Here is a 5,770-nt window from a genome sequence, read left to right on the forward strand (position 1 = left end):
CCCAGCTCCGTCACAGCCCGCGCGGCAGACTCCTCTGCGCACGCGCTGTCGAGCCCACCTTCGCGTTCTCGCGATAGGTGGTGACGATCTGGGCCCTTGGCGTGGCCGTCCGGGCCCCGCCCCTACTCGCCCCGCCGCCCTGTCCCAGTCCCCGTCCCTCCTCGCGCCGCCCCGCCCCCTTCGCCCCGCCCCGCCCCTTCGCCCCGCCCCCGCGGCTTGGAGAACCGTGGAGGCGGCAGAGTCGTGCGGCCTCGCTGTGCGGCGGGGCCCGGTGCCGGGAGGGGGCGCCCCGGCTCCCCGCCCCGCGGAGCCCGCGCGCTCAGGCCGGCCTCCACGCGGGCCGCCCGGCCACGGCCCGACCCCGCGGCGGAAGCGCCGGGGACGCGCGTGGCCGACGCTGGGCGGGCGCGCGGACCCGAGCCGCGCTGCGGGCGTGGGGGGGACGGCGGCGGGCGGCCTGTGCCACGCGAGCCCCTCGTGGGGTGGGGACGGCGGCGGGCGGCCTGTGCCACGCGAGCCCCTCGTGGGGTCGGGCCCCAGCCCGGGTGGCAGTGCGTTGCGGGAAGTCACTCCCCACCTCGTTCTTGGAAGCCCCGGAGACGAAGGCGGCCATGGTGGCAGCGCCCGAGGTGGGAGGCGCTTCACGGCAGGACACGCGTGTTTAGCCACAGAAGTCAACACCCGCGCCGGGCCTCGCGCCGCGGCCCCTCCGCCTGCCGGCCCGTGTGCAGGAAGGGGCAGGAGGCGCCCTCCACCCACGGTGGCTCCCTGTGCGTCCGCCTCTGTCTGAGGGGCGCCGGCGGCCCAGGCAGGCGTCTCCCCAGAAGAGCACAGCAGCTGAAGGGGCACCTAGAACCCGGACGCTGAGAGGGGCTGAGGGAGGGGGGACTTCCTGAAGCCGGTCTCCAAGGACGGCCATCCGCGCAGTCCCGCTCGGCTTGGTGGGCTGACTGTGTGTGTGTGTGTGTGTGTGTGTGTGTGCACGCGCATGCGCTGGGCCTGACTCTGTGTGTGTGTGTGTGTGTGTGTGTGTGTGCACACGCATGTGCTGAGCCTGACTGTGTGTGTGTGTGTGCGCGCACGCATGCACTGGTCCTGGGACTTTAACTCAAGGCTTGGGTGCTGTCCTGGAGATTTTTTATCCCCTCAAGACTAGCACTCTATTACTTGAGCCACATCTCCACTGCTGGCTTTTTGTTGGTTGATTGGGGTTAAACATCTCATGAATTTCCCTGCCCGCCCGACTTTGAACTGTGATAGGGAGACCTCTGCCTCTTGAGAAGCTAGGATTTCAGGCGTGAGCCAGGCACCTGGCTGGTTGACTGTTTTATATCTTCTGAAACTCATGCTGACATTTGACTGCCATTGTGATGATGGCGGAAGACGAGGCCTTTAAGAGGTGATAGCACTTGTGAACAGATTGGCTTCTGTGAAGAGGGAGTTTTCACAGGGTTAAAATTAGTTACTGTGAAACCGGATTGTTACAGAACAGTATAGCATGGCCTTCCACTCCATTTCCCTGAATGCTTGGCTTGTGTCTAGAAATGAAATAACAACTACATTTTTAGATTTATTGGGGCAGGGGGAGGGGTGACCGCGGCTTCTACCTTACACTTCCCTTTCAATTTTAAACTTCTTCAAGTGCATGTAGGGAAAGCATCTCCTGTGTTCATTCACTTCTGGTGGTTAAGAATATGGTCTTTGAATTCCAAGACCTGAGATTCTGCTGCCTAATAACCAGGTAGTCTGAGTCCGTGTTCTTGATATATGCCTCAGTTTCCTCCTTTGGTGAAATCAGGTACCTTAGTGTTTGTTGTGAAGGTTAAATGCAAGCATCCAGGAAGACAGCTCAGCTCGGGCGTCCCGTGTAGGAACTGGTGGACAGTGTGACTGGTTTGTAGACTGTACTGGGAATGTGGTCTCCTGAGCACTGCAGTGGAGTCCCCACCTTCATCAGGTGAGTGACAGGGAAGGGCGCTGCCATCCCCAGACTGCCTTCCTGGTGGAAGGCAAAGCCTGATAGTACGTCCTCTTCCGTTTGGGGCTTTGTAGTCTCCATCCTAGGCCCTCGACATGGATCTCTTGCCCCCTGTGGCATCCCTGAATACCCCCGCCCTTCACTAAGGTCCGAGGTTCCTTTACTTAGCTCCCGCAGGCTTCTCGAGGATCCCTCGTATTGCTGCCCTCTGCCCAGGTTTAAACTCAGTCCTGCCTACGTGCTCTCCTCAGCCACCAGCTGCGCTGGCGAAATACCTCCTACCTCTCCTCTATGAAGATGCCCCTGAACAAGGACAGCGCCATCTCTCCCTCTCCTGTGAGGGAGGTGGCCTTGTCAGCCGGCTGACAGTAAACCCCTTTGCTCTATGTGTGTGACTGGAATGGGTGCTTTCAGAGTCTACAGGGCCAGACCCACAGCTAGAATAACCTTAATAACCTACTTTTGTGTAGATTTAGGAAACCAGAATTTTATTTTGTTGGTCATAGGGCTTGAACTCGAGGCCAGGGCACCATCCCTGAGCAATTTTGCTCAAGGCTAGTGCTCTTTAAGCCACAGCACCATATCTGGCTTTTGAGTGGCTAGAATAAGATTCTCATGGGGACTTTTCTGCCTGGGCTGGCTTTGAACCTGATCCTCAGGTCTCAGCTTCCTGCATAGCTAGGATAGGAGTGATTGACGTGGTGCCTGGTGCAGCAGTTAAGTGCAGTTAAATCATTCTTTCATGTTGGTCAGGATTCTTCCCCAGCATGCCCCTCCTGTGAAAGTCAAAGTCTTCACAAAGCACTACATCAACTATGTGTTCTGTGGTTTCCTTATGTCCTGGCCTGCTTTGGTCTCAAGGCCTGTCTACTTTTCCTGTACCTGGAGAGACATGCAGCTGGCTTCTTTACCCCTTTTCCTGTGTCCAGGGGGACAGGGCCTTAAGCAGGACCAGGGAGTCCCGTTCAAACCTATATACTGACCCCAGCCCTCCAGCTGGTCCCCTTTCCTTACTCTATTTCTGTTTTGAGAATGTCACTATAGAAAAAATTTTTTTTTAATTTATGTTTTCCTATTTCTGGGTAGATGTGAAGTATCTTGGCCTTCTGACAGTGGAAAACCTTGCTGTAGGGTAGGTTGTGTTAAGGTAGTCCTTGCCAAGTGCTTTGTAGAAAGTAGCTTCTTAAAAATGCATGTACAAAATCCATTTAATGATTATTTGTATAAGCATATGTATAGAGACAGAAAATAGTTCCCCCTTTTCTTTACCAAGCAATCAAGCAAAAACAAAAGACCAATACAGTTAGTGGACAGAAGCCTGGAAAGCGCTTTACCCTCTCGAGCAAAATATTGGCGCCATCTGGAGGACACATTTGGAACTCTCCTACACTAACAAAAGACTTAAGAATTTAGGTACAATTTATGAACAGAGGGGTGCAACAGAGGCAGCAATAGACTATTTTATTTTCAGAGTCCTCAATCCCTCTCATTTAAAGCTTCTCATGTATAACTCTAGAGTACTTCTCTTCAGAGTATTTCAGCCAACATTGGACATGAAACATCTTAAGGACATTAAAATCAGCTCAGTGGAGTTGGGCACAGGGTACAGGCCTCTCTAATCCCAGCTGCTTTGGGAGGCTGAGGTTGGAGGATCTCAAGTTCCAGACAAGCTGGTGTAACACATAAGAGGCACTGCAAAAAAAAAAAAACAAAAAAAAACAGGGTAGGAAAAAGTAAGCAGGAGAGAAGCAGGCAAAGATGTGTCCTCAACTTGCTACGTCTTGTGGTCCCTTTCCCTATCATGAGAAGGGCCTCATACAAATCCATTAACATTTCTGTTTGTCAGACTGATAGATTGGCTTTATGACAAGCATTTACACGATGGCATGATGAAATTTGTAATTAAACAGAATTTCTAGTGGTAGCCAATTGTAGACGAAGCTATTGTGGAGAAGGCAGCCATTCCTTTTATAAAATTCTTGTTTTTGTTTTTGCCAGTCCTGGGGCATGTACTCAGGGCATGGATACTGTCCTTGGGCTTTCTCAAGGCTAGTACTCTACCACTTGAGCCACAGCACCACTTCCAGCCTTTTCTGTGTATGTGGTACTAAGGAATCTAACCCAGGGCTTTGTGCATGCTAAGCAAGCACTCTACCACTAGGCCAAACTCCCAGCCCCTCCCCTTTTATAAAATTCTTAATCATTCTTTTTTTTTTTTTTTTTTTTTTTTTTTTTTTGCCGGTCTTGGGCTTGAGCTCACTAGGCCAAACTCCTGGCCCTTAATCATTCTTTTTAAGTAACTATATATATATTCTCTACTGATACATTCACTTTAAGGACATGGCTTTTAAAGGAGTATTAACCCCTCAAACATCTGAGTAGTTAAAATCATCTACACCTCCCATGTCTATACATTTACAATTAGATACTGGTATTTTAAAGGCATATCACAATCCTCTATCTCGGTGGCTCTAAATATCTCATAAAATCTATTTATTAGCTTGTAGATGTCATTTAACCTAACGTATTTGAGGTTTAGATTCAATCCCCACAAACATTGATCCTTCCTAATTATTGTATAACAAACTTACTCTATAAAAATTGTATAACACGGCCGGAGTTTGGCCTAGTGGTAGAGTGCTTGCCTAGCATGCACGAAGCCTGGGTTCCATTCCTCCATATCACATACACTGGAAAAGCTGGAAATGGTGCTGTGGCTCAAGTGGTAGAGTGCTAGCTTTGAGAAATCTCAGGGACAGTGCTCAGGCCCTGAGTTCAAGCCCCACAGTTGGCCAAAAAAAAATAGCATAGCAGTAGCTCAGATTGTGATGCGTCTTGTTGCACTTACAGCACCAGGGCACCATGTTCAGACTGGCGCTCTGCTGTGCACGGCCCATCTCCCGTTCCACCCTTCAGAAACCATCTAGATGAGGACACCAATACTATCCTAGTTAAGTTCAGTAGCCTGATTCAGTTTTCCAACTTCTTCCACCAACTTTTAAAAGAATACAACAATGACCTTTCCACATTTTTGAATCTCCCTTTGAAAACTCCCTTTGATCTACCTGCAACATTTGCTCAAATCCCCATACTTTTGTTCAGTTCAACCTAGTCCAGTTCTGGTAACTTTATTTGATGTGAATTTGGCCTAGACAACCAGCAGGCTTATATGAAACACTTTTATGCAGCATAAAAGTTCAGATATTTGCCGGGCACAGTGGCGAGGTGGCTCACACCTGTAATCTTAGCTACTCAGGCTGAGGTCTAAGGATCAAGGTTCAAAGCCAACCCCAGCACAAAAGGACCTGAGACTCTTCAGTTAACCTCTAGGAAATGGGAAGTGGGACTTGGTTCAAGGGTAAGGCCTTGAGCTGAAGAGCTCAGGGACCGTGCCCAGATGGAGTTCAAGCTCCATGACCCACAAAAAAAAAAAAGTTCAGATACTTAGGAATTAACAAGAAATTTATCTAGCAAAACAATGTAGCTGACAAAACACATACTTTCATGACTTAAAGACTATAGGAAATCATTTAATCTTTTTTTTTTTTGCCAAAATACACATCAAAAGTCTTTTGATGGATAAGTAATTCTAGCTTTTGAAAGTTCTTTTGTTCATCGGCTGGAAAGTGATGGGTTTTTAAATCTCAGTAACTCAGAAGAAAAAATTCCAAATGTGCATGTAGTAAAAAGTGTATGCATTTCCATTTATAAGGCACAAAACTCACAGATCTGAGAAAGGAAGAAAAGGGCTGAAGACAAAGTAATAATAGTGTATGAAGCTGGGAGTGACTC

Source organism: Megascapheus bottae, chromosome 22, assembly GCF_031878675.1.
Source record: "Megascapheus bottae isolate mThoBot1 chromosome 22, mThoBot2.hap1, whole genome shotgun sequence".
Taxonomy (NCBI): Eukaryota; Metazoa; Chordata; class Mammalia; order Rodentia; family Geomyidae; genus Megascapheus; species Megascapheus bottae.